Below are 17,904 nucleotides of genomic sequence, written 5' to 3'. Positions count from 1 at the left end.
TCTGTACTTCTAGTTGAAAATAACATGGGTTTGTGTTAAACTAATTTGCAAAACAATTTAATAATTTTTTTATTTCTGGCATCAATTTAAATGATTAATTATTTATTGAGCAAAGGAAAATCTTAATTAAGAAGGAAATCCTATGTCTTTTGTTGGCCGCCATCTTAACTTTTATCACAGCTGCAAATTTAAATTGCTTGAAACTGCATACAATATTCCGATGTGTAAGAAATAAATGTGCACCGGTGGTACTGAACTCTATTTATAAAAGTAAAAAATTAATCGAATCAGACTGCTTTTTCTAAGAACAGTGCTGATGGTATTTATTGTTGAACAAGATTTCATTGCTGATGTATGAGGCCAAAATAAAAAACTACGCACGAAACATGGAGAAAAATATTTCTGGTAGCATACGTCAGTGTTGTGTGTGGGTGGTATTCTGTGGTCCCTTTTCATGATCAATTTGCTAAGAATAATTAAATCCATCGAAGACAAAAATTATAAAAGCTCTGATGTACGATCTGTAAAATAATTATCCGGGAGAAGTTGTAGTGCGAATAATGCATTATACATGTGTATAATATTGTCTGTCATTTACAAAATCAAATCAATGCAACTGCTAAAAAAAAAAAAAAAGGGTGAATTCAATCCGCAGAATACCATAGAGTATCGTATCATCCATATTCGTTGCATTTGCCCACGTTAATGATACACAAAAACCGCCACACCGTTTCCCTTTGAGTTATCCCACAATTTCGATATACTCTTCCTAGAACATCTCAAAGATCCACTCAGATATAACGAACCAATGAAAGCTCTGATTTCTATCGCATCTGTTTCTTTAGCATCCCTTTCCCCAGAGAAGTTACCATGAACTTCACTGATGGATATATCAGAGCATGTTGCAATAATGCTTATTATGCGTTCATCCAAGAACAAATTCAGATTTCTATTTCTGTCTTTTTTATACGAGCTTGATTTTTTGGTCGAGGCAAATCGTAGTAATATTACAAGATCTGCTTCTAACAATGGTAGGATATTTATTTTTCCCGCGTTTAGTTATTCCATCTTTCCCTAAAAGAAATGTATCCTCTTGAGCTACTTCTTCCTGTGACTCATACTCATCATTCTCTGGCACTTCTTGTTCTGTTCCTGAATCATGACCGCTTTCATGAACACAGTCCTCAGTCTCTGAGTCAGCGCTATCACTGTGACCATATTCATCACTCAGTTCATTGATCCATTCCAACCATACATTAGGATCTATACTAAACTCTGTCCGAGGTTTTTTTGCTTTTGACATTTCTTCCACAATCTAAAAATAAAGAGAATACTAGGTAACACGGAAGGTAACTGCAGTCAGTTTCAATAAGTCCAAATTTAAGCAAATGAAAGATCGATTGAATCTAGGAAAGCAATTAAGTGATACAGACTTACTTTGTTTCAGATTGTGGCAGCAGAGCTCGCGCGGATGACTTGCGTCCTCCAGACTATAATAATGTTTCAGAAACAATGTATCTTTCGTAACTGAAAGCCAACAATGATTGGAGCTAGCTGCTGGAGAGTTAACAGAAAGGTACTGAAAATGGCGTGGTCTCAATCCTGCACTGTCAGACAAAATTGAGCGGGAAAGTCGTGCGGATGACGAGTGTCATCCGCGCGAGCGACGGAGGGTTAAACGAAGTGCAGATACGTTAATCTCAACAGAACCACATCAAAGAACAACCAAGATGAGATGGTACAGTACTACTAGCGCTGACCTTATTTTAAGTTCTTCTCAGTATCTCCAGATAAATAATAGGTTGCCTGAAAGATCTTCCTGTCCTGACTGTGGTAACATTGGAGATCGAAACCTACGGTAGGTGTTGCAGATAGAAAATTATGCAGAATAAGCGCCAGGGGAAAGGCTACAGACAAAGGCTACAGACACGTAACAGATGGGCAGAAAGGTAATTTATTTTTAGAGTTCCGTACTTCACTCGGTAAAAACGGAACCCTTGTGGGATCGCTTTCTCGTCCGTCCGATTGTCCGACTGTTAATTTTTTTTTTTTTCCTCAGGAAACGGTAGATGTCCCAAGTAAAAATTCATCACCTACTGTGCTCTATGATCTCTTGACAGTGTAAAACTGTAAAAATGGGGAGGACACAGCATGTTATCTTGGAAGGAGAGTCATTGTCAGATGTAGAACTGTGCCCCAGCGAAGTGTGTTGGCACCCCTGCTGCTCATGTTGTATATTTATTACCTTGCACACATTAGTAGTAAAATCTGGCTCTCTGTAGATGACGCACTTATCTGCACTCATGGAAATGGAAAAAAGAACACATTGACACCGGTGTGTCAGACCCAACATCTTGCTCCGAACACTGCGAGAGGGCTGTACAAGCAATGATCACACGCACGGCACAGCGGACACACCAGGAACCGCGGTGTTGGCCGTCGAATGGCGCTAGCTGCGCAGCATTTGTGCACCGCCGCCGTCAGTGTCAGCCAGTTTGCCGTGGCATACGGAGCTCCATCGCAGTCTTTAACACTGGTAGCATGCCGCGACAGCGTGGACGTGAACCGTATGTGCAGTTGACGGACTTTGAGCGAGGGCGTATAGTGGGCATGCGGGGGGCCGGGTGGACGTACCGCCGAATTGCTCAACACGTGGGGCGTGAGGTCTCCACAGTACATCGATGTTGTCGCCAGTGGTCGGCGGAAGGTGCACGTGCCCGTCGACCTGGGACCGGACCGCAGCGACGCACGGATGCACGCCAAGACCGTAGGATCCTACGCAGTGCCGTAGGGGACCGCACCGCCACTTCCCAGCAAATTAGGGACACTGTTGCTCCTGGGGTATCGGCGAGGACCATTCGCAACCGTCTCCATGAAGCTGGGCTACGGTCCCGCACACCGTTAGGCCGTCTTCCGCTCACGCCCCAACATCGTGCAGCCCGCCTCCAGTGGTGTCGCGACAGGCGTGAATGGAGGGACGAATGGAGACGTGTCGTCTTCAGCGATGAGAGTCGCTTCTGCCTTGGTGCCAATGATGGTCGTATGCGTGTTTGGCGCCGTGCAGGTGAGCGCCACAATCAGGACTGCATACGACCGAGGCACACAGGGCCAACACCCGGCATCATGGTGTGGGGAGCGATCTCCTACACTGGCCGTACACCACTGGTGATCGTCGAGGGGACACTGAATAGTGCACGGTACATCCAAACCGTCATCGAACCCATCGTTCTACCATTCCTAGACCGGCAAGGGAACTTGCTGTTCCAACAGGACAATGCACGTCCGCATGTATCCCGTGCCACCCAACGTGCTCTAGAAGGTGTAAGTCAACTACCCTGGCCAGCAAGATCTCCGGATCTGTCCCCCATTGAGCATGTTTGGGACTGGATGAAGCGTCGTCTCACGCGGTCTGCACGTCCAGCACGACCGCTGGTCCAACTGAGGCGCCAGGTGGAAATGGCATGGCAAGCCGTTCCACAGGACTACATCCAGCATCTCTACGATCGTCTCCATGGGAGAATAGCAGCCTGCATTGCTGCGAAAGGTGGATATACACTGTACTAGTGCCGACATTGTGCATGCTCTGTTGCCTGTGTCTATGTGCCTGTGGTTCTGTCAGTGTGATCATGTGATGTATCTGACCCCAGGAATGTGTCAATTATTATATATATATAATTACATCGTGGATGTTATAACGGACTTGAATCATGTTATTTATGCATAAGTGAAAACCAATTCAGGTTTCTGTTGAGATGTCTTAGGTTTGATAATATCCGTGATAGAGGTGTTCGCAGAGAGACTGACAAGTTGTCTCCCATCAGAGAGGTACCTGAACTATTCACGAACAACTGCCAAAAATATTTTTCACCTAGTGAAAAACCTGTTGACGAACAGCTTTTGGCATTTAGAGGAAACTGCCCATTCCATTCAGGCAATATACCCCTAGCAAACCAGAAAAGTATGGGTTAACACCGTTTGCTTTGGTTGATATAAAAGCAGCGTACACTTTGAATTTAGAACCGTACGTCGGTAAGCAGCCAGAGGGACCATGTAATGCCAGTAATTCAAGTGAAGATACTGTTCTTCTTATGGTCGAACTGTTTCAAACGTTAGAATATGTTATACTGTGTACGAATATTAAATGTATTATATTTAGATTTAATAAAAAATCATAAAATCAGTCATAAAGAACGTTCGAAGTATACAAATAGACCGCTTGCTTTGTGGATGACACCTGTCATCCGCGCGAGTGACCATGTCACGAATTTTCGCGTGAGTAACGGAGGGTTAACAACAGCCTTCAACAGCTACAGTGAAGTCGAGTGACATACCGAGGTTAATACCGAAGTACAAGGTACACTGCAAAGTGTGTACGGTAGTGTGAACCCAGAACGACTGTTCTTAAAACCGGCTGTGACGGTGATGTCAACAAAGATTTAACCCAATGTAAAAATCTGTTGATTAGGAAGTGCATGCCCCACCATCATTCCTTTTATCACCCAAATACTAGCTACGCAAATTTCTTCCACTACCAGGATCAAAACCAGGCGTGCGTTGGATGTGGACCTTACTGTTCAACGTTCACAGCCGTAATGCTCTCGCAAAAATTAAAGAAAATGACGCAAGTCTGCTGAAATCTTTTCTCTTAATAGGTTCTTGTGAGTTTTATTTTAGCAATGAAATGCAGCGGCATGCTGTAGAACAGTTTCGAGACATTGTTTTCATTTCTGCCTGCTGCCACTGGACTTGCAGACACTCTGGAAATACTATCTATTCACAATGCTCACTCTATAGAGCTCCACGTTCTACGGCGTACAGAATAACAGAATTCTATCAGCTTCCTGCTAGCGGCCAGTGTGTGTTGACACTTGGCCCCTGCTGACTGCGAGCGGCGAGCGTGCTCGGTGCGCCATAATTACAGCGATAGCACGCCGCAGGTCAGCAAAGATAAGCGCGCAAGCCCGCCACGTCAGCTTCACCGCTGGCGACACGCAGCGGTAGCCATGACGGGAAACAAAACGAGATGATGATAAACGAAGCTATTTATAGTACTGCTACCATGTGAACTCTGTACTACCTGAATGTTGAACTTCAACTCTCTGATCCTGCAAGCCATAGAAGCTCATATTTCGTTTCTTGCCAAACTACAACACGGCTGCAAGGAAATGTCATTAGAACATGGAAAGAAAATACTTTTCGATTCCGCTCCCAGATCAGCCTATTACATCACATGTTTACATCAAGTTCAAAACAAGAAATCAGTCTGCAATTTTTTGTCACGTACAGACAGATGGAAATTTATTTGCCAAACTACAACATGACGGACGATACAAAGCACATGAATCGGGAGACACGCTACAGTTTTGTACTCAAGAGACCAGGCTTCTACATCCAGGTTGTAAAGAGATCACTGGCTGCCTGACAGGCGAAAAATATCAAGCGCTGAGGTGAGAATGGCTAATCTTCGTCCTCCGTAGCGTGTGTGCTGGTTCTAGGTAAATCGGTCGCGATTTTACTCCTCTCAATTAACTGTAAACTGATAGTGTCTTATATTAACCCAAAAAATATAGTACAGTCATTATTGTACAGAAACCAAATGACAGTTATAAGAGACGAGGGGCAGGGAAGCAGTTAGACAGGGTTGTAGCCTATTTCCTATATTATGTATCCTTTATATTGAGCAAGCAGTAAAGGAAACAAAAGAAAAATTTGGAATAGGAATCAGAATCCATGGAGAAGAAATAAAAAATTTGAGATTTGCCAACGACATTGTAATTCTGTCAGAGATATCAAAGAACTTGGAAGACCGGTTGAACAGAATAGACAGTGTCTTGAAAGGAGGATATAAGACGAACATCGACAAGAGCAAAACGAATATAATGGAATGTAGTCGAATTAAATCAGTTGATGCTCAGAGGATTAGATTAAGAAATGAGACACTTCAGGTATTAAATGTGTTTTGCTATCTGGGAAGCAAAATAACTGATGATGGTCGAAGTAGAGAGGATATAAAATGTAGACTAGCTGTGGCAGGAGGGCGTTTCTGAAGAAGAGAAATTTGTTAAATCGAGTATAGATTTAAGTGTCAGGAAGTCCTTTCTGAAAGTGTTTGTATGGAGTGTAGCGATGTATGGAAGTGAAACATGGACGATAAATAGTTGAGACAAGAAGAGAATAGAAGCTTTCGAAACGTGGTGCTACAAAAGAATGCTGAGGATTATATGGGTAGATCACGCAACCAATGACGAGGTGCTGAAAGAATTGGGGAGAAAAGGAATTTGTGGCGCATCTTGACTAGAAGAAGGGATTGGTTGGTAGGACACGTTCTGAGGCATCAAGGGATCATCAATTTAGTACTGGAGGGCAGCGCGGAGGGTAAAAATCGTAGAGAGAGAGACCAAGAGATGAATACACTAAGAAGATTCAGAAGGATGTAGGTTGCACTAGTTACTTGGAGATGAAGAAGTTTGCACAGGATAGAGTAGCATGGAGAGCTGCATCAAACTAGTCTCTGGACTGAAGATCACAAAAACCTGTGTTATCCCTGCTTCTTCCAGTACTTCTTATGCTGCCCCGATCAGTATTTTTGCTTCAGTTTTAATTTTATTACTGGTTTCATAGAATTCCACAGCGCGTCTAGTTAACCCCATTTATTGCATCTTTTTAACACGCAAATAGAATATTAGCTCGCGTTTTTTCATATCGAAATAAATGTTGATACCCTTTGCGGTCCCTTTAATCGCCCAGACTGCATGTTACTTCTTCAGTATAGTTTGGCTTTAAAATTATCCTAGCTTGCACAGGATAGAGTAGCATGTAGAGCTGTATCAAACCAGTCTCAGGACTGAAGACCACAACAACAACAATGTCACTCTTTCTGTTGAAAATGAGCATTTCAGCCTCATAAAGAGGTTCTAATTTGATGAAGGCGTTGTAGTCTCTGTTTGGTATATACTGAGATACATTTTTTTTATTATACAAGACTCTTGTAAGACTGAAAGCTGTTTCCATTGTGTGACAACGAACTTCATAACCAGTCTTTACCAGGCTTGTTTCCTCGCTGCACTTCCCTAAATATTTAAACTGAGAAACTCTCTCGATTTACCATATTTAGTTTTCAAAACTTTGGTTGTTTCTAGACATGTGTACTGTTTTTATTTTTTGAGAGTATTTGTTTTTGCGCTGTTTGAATGGCCTGACCTGGAATGACCAGGTCGTCTGCGAAAGCTGAACAGTCTTTCCTAATATTGGTTCTTCCCAATTTCACTGTTTCACCTACTTTAATATCTGATTTGAATTTTCGCCGCTCTTGGGCTGTTTTTTCTTTTACACAGTTGAAAACTAGTGGAAAGAGTCCAATCATCTTGATTCACTTCTGTTTTAATTTCAAAATGTTTCTAAAATCTACACGTGAACTTTACCTTAGACTTTGTAGCTAAATTTTAAGGTCCACACCTCGTTCTTTCAGAATTTGGAAGAGATACTTAACGGTCAACTGAATCATAAGTTTTTCTAAAATCTAAGAAGGTACAAGCTACTTTCTTATTCTATAGTGTTTTTGACGCCTGAGAGTTAATTTCAGAACTAAAATTTGTTCTCCACAAGATATACACTACTGGCCATTAAAATTGCTACACCAAGAAGAAATGCAGATGATAAACGGGTATTCATTGGACAAACATATTATACTGGAACTGACATGTGATTACATTTTCACGCAATTTTGGTGCACAGATCCTGAGAAATCAGTACCCAGAACAACCACCTCTGCCGAGTAAAACTGTGAGGGACGGGAAAAACCCACCGTGGTTCAACAACAAAGTTAGGAAACTACTGCGAAAGCAAAGAGAGCTTCACTCCAAGTGTAAACGCAGCGAAAACCTCTCAGATAAACAGAAGCTAAACGATGTCAATGTTAGCGTAAGGAGGGCTATACGTGAAGCGTTCAGTGAATTCGAAAGTAAAATTCTATGTACCGACTTGACAGAAAATCCTAGGAAGTTCTGGTCTTACGTTAAATCAGTAAGTGGCTCGAAACAGCATATCCAGACACTCCGGGATGATGGCATAGAAACAGAGGATGACACGCGTAAAGCTGAAATACTAAACACCTTTTTCCAAAGCTGTTTCACAGAGGAAGACCGCACTGCAGTTCCTTCTCTAAATCCTCGCACAAACGAAAAAATGGCTGACATCGAAATAAGTGTCCAAGGAATAGAAAAGCAACTGGAATCACTCAACAGAGGAAAGTCCACTGGACCTGACGGGATACCAATTCGATTCTACACAGAGTACGCAAAAGAACTTGCCCTCCTTCGAACAGCCGTGTACCGCAAGTCTCTAGAGGAACGGAACGTTCCAAATGATTGGAAAAGAGCACAGGTAGTCCCACTCTTCAAGAAGGGTCGTCGAGCAGATGCGCAAAACTATAGACCTATATCTCTGACGTCGATCTGTTGTAGAATTTTAGAACATGTTTTTTGCTCGAGTATCATGTCGTTTTTGGAAAGAATCTACTCTGTAGGAATCAACATGGATTCCGGAAATAGCGATCGTGTGAGCCAACTCGCTTTATTTGTTCATGAGATCCAGAAAATATTAGATACAGGCTCCCAAGTAGATGCTATTTTCCTTGACTTCCGGAAGGCGTTCGATACAGTTCCGCACTGTCGCCTGATAAATAAAGTAAGAGCCTACGGAATATCAGACCAGCTGTGTGGCTGGATTGAAGAGTTTTTAGCAAACAGAACACAGCATGTTATTATCAATGGAGAGACGTCTACAGACGTTAAGGTAACCTCTGGCGTGCCACAGGGGAGTTTTATGGGACCATTGCTTTTCACAATATATATAAATGACCTAGTAGATAGTGTCGGAAGTTCCATGCGGCTTTTCGCGGATGATGCTGTAGTATACAGAGAAGTTGCAGCATTAGAAAATTGTAGCGAAATGCAGGAAGATCTGCAGCGGATAGGCACTTGGTGCAGGGAGTGGCAACTGACCCTTAACATAGACAAATGTAATGTATTGCGAATACATAGAAAGAAGGATCTTTTATTGTATGATTATATGATAGCGGAACAAACCCTGGTAGCAGTTACTTCTGTAAAATATCTGGGAGTATGCGTGCGGAACGATTTGAAGTGGAATGATCATATAAAATTAACTGTTGGTAAGGCGGGTACCAGGTTGAGATTCATTGGGAGAGTCCTTAGAAAATGTAGTCCATCAAAAAAGGAGGTGGCTTACAAAACACTCGTTCGACCTATACTTGAGTATTGCTCATCAGTGTGGGATCCGTACCAGATCGGGTTGACGGAGGAGATAGAGAAGATCCAAAGAAGAACGGCGCGTTTCGTCACAGGGTTATTTGGTAACCGTGATAGCGTTACGGAGATGTTTAGCAAACTCAAGTGGCAGACTCTGCAAGAGAGGCGCTCTACATCGCGGTGTAGCTTGCTCGCCAGGTTTCGAGAGGGTGCGTTTCTGGATGAGGTATCGAATATATTGCTTCCCCCTACTGATACCTCCCGAAGAGATCACGAATGTAAAATTAGAGAGATTCGAGCGCGCACGGAGGCTTTCAGACAGTCGTTCTTCCCGCGAACCATACCCGACTGGAACAGAAAAGGGAGGTAATGACAGTGGCACGTAAAGTGCCCTTCGCCACACACCGTTGGGTGGCCTGCGGAGTATAAATGTAGATGTAATTCTTAAGTTTCTCCCGGCGTATTTGATAATCAAAATATCCACGGGTGTACTGCCGGTCTACAGTGTCCAACGGGCACAATATTTCGGCGATCAGACATGTCGCCATCATCAGGTGAACTGACGGACTGAGCTCCTGTGAACGTGCCGGCACGGAGATCCGTACACTATGGCTGCTCAGGGGGAACTGGGTTCGGCCGCGGCGGCGGCCGATTTAAATACCCTCCGCCCGCGGTGCGCTCACTCCGCCGTCCGCGCCCCGCGCCACGGTCGCGCGGTGGAACAGATTGCGACGGCGTCTGAGATGACGTCGGTGTGATGGCTCTGTCCGCCGTGGTCGTCACAACTATACATTTGCTCGATTTACTCTTGATTAACCCAATCGCTGGTTCCCAAGCCTTGCTAAGATTATAGCCACAGTCACGATTTATGAGGTCGTCATTGGTGCGAATTTCGATGGCCTCTCTAACAACGCTGTCCCAGTATCTCGACGTCTGTACCAGAATCCTCGTGCGTTCACACTCCATAGCGTGATTTTCCGACAAACAATGTTCAGCGACCGCCGACTTGCTCGGATACATCAGTCGAGTGTGCCTCTGGTGTTCACGGCATCGATCCTCGACGGTACGCATCGTCTGACCAATATACGACTTGCCACATTGACACGGAATCTGGTACACGCCGGCCTTCCTCAAACCGAGGTCATCTTTGGCGCTCCCCACCAGTGCATGAGTTTTATTCGGAGGACAAAACACCGTTCCGACCAGGTGTTTCTTCAAAATGCGGGCGATCTTCCCCGAGAGTGCGCCTGAATATGGGATAAACGCAGTGCCTACCTCCTCCCTCGTGATTTCATCCATATCCACAGGTTGTGCTGTAGTGGTTGGGCGGAGAGCACGTTGAATCTGCCACTCTGAGTACCCATTTTTTCGAAATACAGTTCTCAGATATTCCAATTCCTGGGGTAGACTCTCTGCGTCAGAGATAGTGCGCGCCCTATGTACTAGAGTTTTAAGTACCCCATTCCTCTGTGAAGGGTGGTGGCAGCTGTCTGCGTGCAAATACAGATCCTTCACAGAGGAATGGGGTACTTAAAACTCTAGTACATAGGGCGCGCACTATCTCTGACGCAGAGAGTCTACCCCAGGAATTGGAACATCTGAGAACTGTATTTCGAAAAAATGGGTACTCAGAGTGGCAGATTCAACGTGCTCTCCGCCCAACCACTACAGCACAACCCGTGGATATGGATGAAATCACGAGGGAGGAGGTAGGCACTGCGTTTATCCCATATTCAGGCGCACTCTCGGGGAAGATCGCCCGCATTTTGAAGAAACACCTGGTCGGAACGGTGTTTTGTCCTCCGAATAAAACTCGTGCACTGGTGGGGAGCGCCAAAGATGACCTCGGTTTGAGGAAGGCCGGCGTGTACCAGATTCCGTGTCAATGTGGCAAGTCGTATATTGGTCAGACGATGCGTACCGTCGAGGATCGATGCCGTGAACACCAGAGGCACACTCGACTGATGTATCCGAGCAAGTCGGCGGTCGCTGAACATTGTTTGTCGGAAAATCACGCTATGGAGTATGAACGCACGAGGATTCTGGTACAGACGTCGAGATACTGGGACAGCGTTGTTAGAGAGGCCATCGAAATTCGCACCAATGACGACCTCATAAATCGTGACTGTGGCTATAATCTTAGCAAGGCTTGGGAACCAGCGATTGGGTTAATCAAGAGTAAATCGAGCAAATGTATAGTTGTGACGACCACGGCGGACAGAGCCATCACACCGACGTCATCTCAGACGCCGTCGCAATCTGTTCCACCGCGCGACCGTGGCGCGGGGCGCGGACGGCGGAGTGAGCGCGCCGCGGGCGGAGGGTATTTAAATCGGCCGCCGCCGCGACCGAACCCAGTTCCCCCTGAGCAGCCATAGTGTACGGATCTCCGTGCCGGCACGTTCACAGGAGCTCAGTCCGTCAGTTCACCTGATGATGGCGATATGTCTGATCGCCGAAATATTGTGCCCGTTGGACACTGTAGACCGGCAGTACACCCGTGGATATTTTGATTAATGTAGATGTAGATGTGAATAGCGGCCTTAATACGCCTGGGCATTGGGTCAAACAGAGCTTGGATGGCGTGTACAGGTACAGCTGCCCATGCAGCTTCGACACGATACCACAGTTCATCAAGAGTAGTGACTGGCGTATTGTGACGAGCCAGTTGCTCGGCCACCATTGACCGGACGTTTTCAATTGGTGAGAGATCTGGAGAATGTGCTGGCCAGGCCAGCACTCGAACATTTTCTGTATCCAGAAAGGCCCGTACAGGACCTGCAACATGCGGTCGTGCATTATTCTGCTGAAACGTAGGGTTTCGCAGGGATCGAATGAAGGGTGGAGCCACGGGTCGTAACACATCTGAAATGTAACGTCCACTATTCAAAGTGCCGTCAATGCGAACAAGAGGTGACCGAGACGTGTAACCAATGGCACCCCATACCACCACGCCGGGTGATACGCCAGTATGGTGACGACGAATACACGCTTCCAGTGTGTGTTCACCGCGATGTCGCCTAACACGGACGCGACCATCGTGATGCTTTAACATAACCTGGATTCATCCGAAAAAATGACGTTTTGCCATTCGTGCACCCAGGTACGTCTTTGAGTACACCATCGCAGACGCTCCTGTCTGTGATGCAGCGTCAAGAGTATCCGTAGCCATGGTCTCCGAGCTGATAGTCAATGCTGCTGCAAACGTCGTCGAACTGTTCGTGCAGATGGTTGTTGTCTTGCAAACGTCCCCATCTGTTGACTCAGGGATCGAGACGTGGCTGCACGATCCGTTACAGCCATGCGGATAAGATGCCTGTCATCTCGACTGCTAGTGGTACGAGGCCGTTGGGATCCAGCACGGTCTTCCGTATTACCCTCCTGAACCAACAGATTCCATATTCTGCTAACAGTCATTGGATCTCGACCAACGCGAGCAGCAATGTCGCGATACCATAAACCGCAATCGCGATGGGCTACAATCCGACCTTTATTAAAGTCGAAAACGTGATGGTACGCATTTCTCCTCCTTACACGAGGCATCACAACAACGTTTCACAAGGCAACGCTGGTCAACTGTTGTTTGTGTATGAGAAATCGGTTGGAAACTTTCCTTATGTCAGCCCGTTGTAGGTGTCGCCACCGGCACCAACATTGTGCGAATGCTCTGAAAAGCTAATAATTTGCATATCACAGCATCTTCTTCCTGTCGGTTAAATTTCGCGTCTGTAGCACGTCATCTTCGTGGTGTAGCAATTTTAATGGCCAGTAGTGTATTATGTTTGAAAACTGCTTGATATGCCCACCAATTATGTATTTTTTTGTAGTGCTCGGTTCTGTAGACGTTGCGACAGAATTTTCTATGGGAGAGAAAGAAGGAAAACCCCTGTAATTGTCATCCGTTCTCTCTCCATTTTTATGTGGTGGATGTATCAATCCGGTTTTTCGGTCATCCGGAATTTTCTCACTGTTGAATACACGAACGTTTCTGATAATTGTAAATCGAATAACGACATATAAAAACACATGGCTGAAGACATTGTTCACACATAGAAGAACAAACTACTTTTATGGAAAAGGATATGGCTAAAACGTAAACACCATGACACTGGCACTACCAAAATGATTCTTCAGTATTTACATACCTATGGGTACGTTGATTAAAATTTCATCCTTGTGCGAAGTTATTTTCAGTATATTAAGTACAGAAGAAAAGATATTCAATTACACGAAGAATGATGTGAGTACATGATGGCTGTTGACTGTGTGTGGCGTTACAGGAACTTTTCTGGTTCGCAGTTGGAGAAACGTCGAATCGTCGGCATGAAAGGTGTGAAACTTCATACCGACAACTCGCACAGACAGAGAGACTGCAGAACGAGCGGTAACTGTATGCACTCAGAAGAACCATGTGCCGCGGCGAATAAGGATGGATTACAGATGGACCACACACGAGAAGATGTTAGAATGGTTCGACTGTATCTGGCTAACAGACGGGCGAAAACAGCTGAAGACGGGGATGAGGCCGCAGACGGAGAATCGCTTCGAACAGAATGCTTGAAGCTTGGTCTCGGATCTTGAGTGGGAGTGCGTCACTTACTGCTGCCGCCACCCCACAGAGATCTGCTTGCTGTAGAGACAGAATCGACTGCCACACTGAGTGGCACTCGACTGTGATGAGTCGATCGACTGGTTGTAACAAGCGATTGACAGTGTACTGTTTTCTCCGTCGAATGAAACAACTCTTTTTCACTCGCTCTCCGGGCCTATGTGGTTTCACTTGCATTGACGAGCAAAAGGAACTGGTACACCTGCCTAATGTTGTGTGGGGACTCCGCGAGCACGCGGTAATGCCGCAACACGACGTGGCAGGGACTCGACTAATGTCTGAAGTAGCGTTGGAGGGAATTGAAACCATGAATCCTGCAGGGCTGTCCATTAACCCGTAAGAGTACGACGGGGTGGAGATCTCTTCTGAACAGCACGTTGCAAGGCATCCCAGATATGCTCAACAATGTTCATGTCTGGGGAGATTGGTGGCTAGCGGAAGTGTTTAAACTTCAAACTCAGTAGAGTGTTCCTGGAGACACTCTATAGCAATTATGGACGTGTGGAGTATCGCATTGTCCTGCTGGAATTGCCCAAGCCCGTCAAATGCACAATGGATGTGAATGGATGCAGGTGATAGACAGAATGCTTACGTACGTGTCACCTGCGAGAGTCGTATCTAGACGTATCGGGGGTCCCGTATCACTCAAACTTCACACGCCCCACTCCAATACGGAGCCTCCACCAGCTTGAACAGCTGAGATTGTCTCCATACCTGAACACGCCCATCCGCTCGATACAATTTGAAACGAGACTCGTCGGACCAGACATCATGTTTCCAGTCATCAACAGTCCGATGTCGGTGTTGACGGACCCGGGCGAGGCGTACAGCTTTATGTCGTGCGGTTTTCGGCTCTGAAAGCCCAAATAGATGATGTTTCGTTCAATCGTTCGCACGCTTGACACTTGTTGATGGCCCAGCATTGAAATCTGCAGCAATTTGCGAAAAGGTTGCACTTCTGTCATGTTGAACGATTCTCTTCAGTCGTAGTTAGTCGTGTTCATTCAAGATCTTTCTCCGGCGGCAGCGATGTCGGAAATTTGATGTTTCACCGGGTGCTGATATTCACGGTACACTCGTGAAATGGTCGTACGGGAAAATCCGCACTTCATCGCTACGTCGGAGATGCTGTGTCCCATCGTTCGTGCGCCGACTGTAACACCACGTTCAAACTCACTTAAATTTTGATACCTCGCCTTTTCAGCACTAGTAACCGATCTAACGCCGGCCGCGGTGGTCTCACGGTTCTAGGCGCGCAGTCCGGAACCGTGCGACTGCTACGGTCGCAGGTTCGAATCCTGCCTCGGGCATGGATGTGTGTGATGTCCTTAGGTTAGTTAGGTTTAAGTAGTTCTAAGTTCTAGGGGACTGATGACCACGGCAGTTGAGTCCCATAGTGCTCAGAGCCATTTGAACCATTTTTGAGCCGATCTAACAACTGCGCCAGACACTTATTGTCTTACATGGGCATTGCCGACCGCAGCGCCGTATTCTGCCTATTTACATATCTCTGTATAGGAATACGCTTGTTTATACCAGTTTGTTTGGCGCTTCAGTGTCTATACTTGTTTAGTCATTTCGGTTATACAGAGCGTCCAAGGACGATGATCAGTATTAAGGGATGTGTCCATGTTTACGGGACTTCTTTGCTTCGAATGATCGTTCTTGTCACATCCCTGAATATCGACCATTCCTCCTGGGACATTGCCAGCTTTTTTTAGAGACAAACAACGTACCTTATTTCAAGCAGTGGTCAATAAAAATTCATATATAACTTTTAAATGAAGTATCTTCAGAATTTATGTATTTATTTACTTACATACGAATGTTTCGTACTCCTGATGATGGCATTAAATATCAATTTTGGTTGGTTTTTAAAAAAATGGTTCAAATGGCTGTGAGTACTATGGGACTTAACAGCTATGGTCATCAGTCCCCTAGAACTTAGAACTACTTAAACCTAACTAACCTAAGGACATCACGCAACACCCAGTCATCACGAGGCAGAGAAAATCCCTGACCCCGCCGGGAATCGAACGCGGGAACCCGGGCGTGGGAAGCGAGAACGCTACCGCACGACCACGAGCTGCAGACGTTGGTTTTTAAAGTTTAATAAGTGTTGCTATACTCTGTTCATCATAAGAATAAAACTCATGTAAACATTACACTACGTATTCTTTCGCGTTTGATGGAACCTCTTTGCCGGCCGCTGCGGCCAAGCGGTTCTAGGCGCTTCATCTGGAACCGCGCTGCTGCTACGGTCGCAGCTTCGAATCCTGCCTCGGGCATGGATGTGTGTGTTGCCCTTAGGTCAGTTAGGTTAAAGTAGTTCTAAGTCTAGGGGACTGATGACCTCAGATGTTAAGTCCCATAGTGTTTAGAGCCATTTGAACCATTTCTTGGAACCTCATTGGATTTCGTTTCAAGTGGAACGGAAGCCAAGCTGTCTCAAGTACAGTCAAGTATGATAATTAGGATACGTTTTATGCTGTGCGTTAGGCGTAGCCGGCCGAAGTGGCCGTGCGGTTAAAGGCGCTGCAGTCTGGAACCGCAAGACCGCTACGGTCGCAGGTTCGAATCCTGCCTCGGGCATGGATGTTTGTGATGTCCTTAGGTTAGTTAGGTTTACCTAGTTCTAAGTTCTAGGGGACTAATAACCTCAGCAGTTGAGTCCCATAGTGCTCAGAGCCATTTGAACCAACCGTTAGGCGTACATCGACTCGGCGATAATACGGATCAGCAGCTTTACCGGCACATTTAACTTGGACAGCACTGGCCAGGCAAGTGATCCAACTAATCTGCAATGATGTGAACGGTTGCAGTAAGGATGTAAAAAGAGACGAGGCTCTCGATCTTAGCTAACATAGTATTGTAATTATAAACAAGAGTGACAAAATTTCGTAACTTTAACAAAGGTAATTTTACTGCATGAACTATGCGCGGCGTAAAACCGCACAGCTGGGATTTCACGACGCAGTTTAATATTGTAGCCACTGAAAGTATTACGGTCAGTCGTCTTGTAATCTCTGAACTCCTTCCATATCGGACTCCGAGGAAAACATTTCAGTACTGCTACGTTGATAACGAGGTGATAAGCAACAGAATCCCAAGCCACTAAAAAAATCCACATTTCCTCCTTTTATGACGTGCTGTTTTGCATTTCGCCATTGTTCGACAGTGACGTGTCACATAGCTTCGTGCATTTGTTCCAGTACGTTTGGCAGCTTAAATGTCGTTATTTCTCGCAACTTGTGCCTGAACGTGGCTCCAGATCAGTTGTATTGCATTCAGACCACAGTGTTCAGGTGACGACTGTAGAAATGCAGCATTTGCAGCGGTGTGCTAGACGCGGGGAAAAATTATTATTTTCCATGTTTCCACGACGCTTATCGCTCTAGTTCGTGTGAGACCACATCTGTCCTACAAAACAATGGGTATATTCAAACAAATATTATTTGATTTTTTCATTTTTCTCCAAAAAAATTTAATTGTGCAATGTTTTCTTAACTTACGCGATATGTAATTAGAACTCAGATGTCCGTTTTTCTTGAGAAAATGATGATTAAGTCTGAGTCAATTACCATACATTTGATGAATTTCATATATAAATGATTATGGTATTCAAACAGAACAAAAAAAAATTTCAACCCACAAGGGTTTTCGAACCGCCGCCCGCCAGCATAATAAATTAATATGCTACGACGTTACCCATTACGCGACGCATGTAACTAAAATGCTTGTTGCTTTATATGTGTAGCATTTCTCGAAAAACGTCGAACCTGATTTTTTTGTGTAATCTTGTGAAAAACATTAACAACAACTTGTTTCTTGCCGTTAATGGTGTACCGCGCGCGTGTTTCACTACGGCGCAGGAATCAGTGTCATCCTTTTTCAGGATACGTATGAACAGCGGGACATTCAGAGTACAGGTATCGCTTACAGACACTCTGACTGTACACGATTTTTCAAATAAAAATTAGGTAGCTAAAGTGTGATCAAGAAAAACGTTGCGGCTGTTAACACATG

Source organism: Schistocerca nitens, chromosome 1 (assembly GCF_023898315.1).
Source record: "Schistocerca nitens isolate TAMUIC-IGC-003100 chromosome 1, iqSchNite1.1, whole genome shotgun sequence".
Lineage (NCBI taxonomy): Eukaryota > Metazoa > Arthropoda > Insecta > Orthoptera > Acrididae > Schistocerca > Schistocerca nitens.
Note: the sequence above shows the minus strand (reverse complement) of the source record.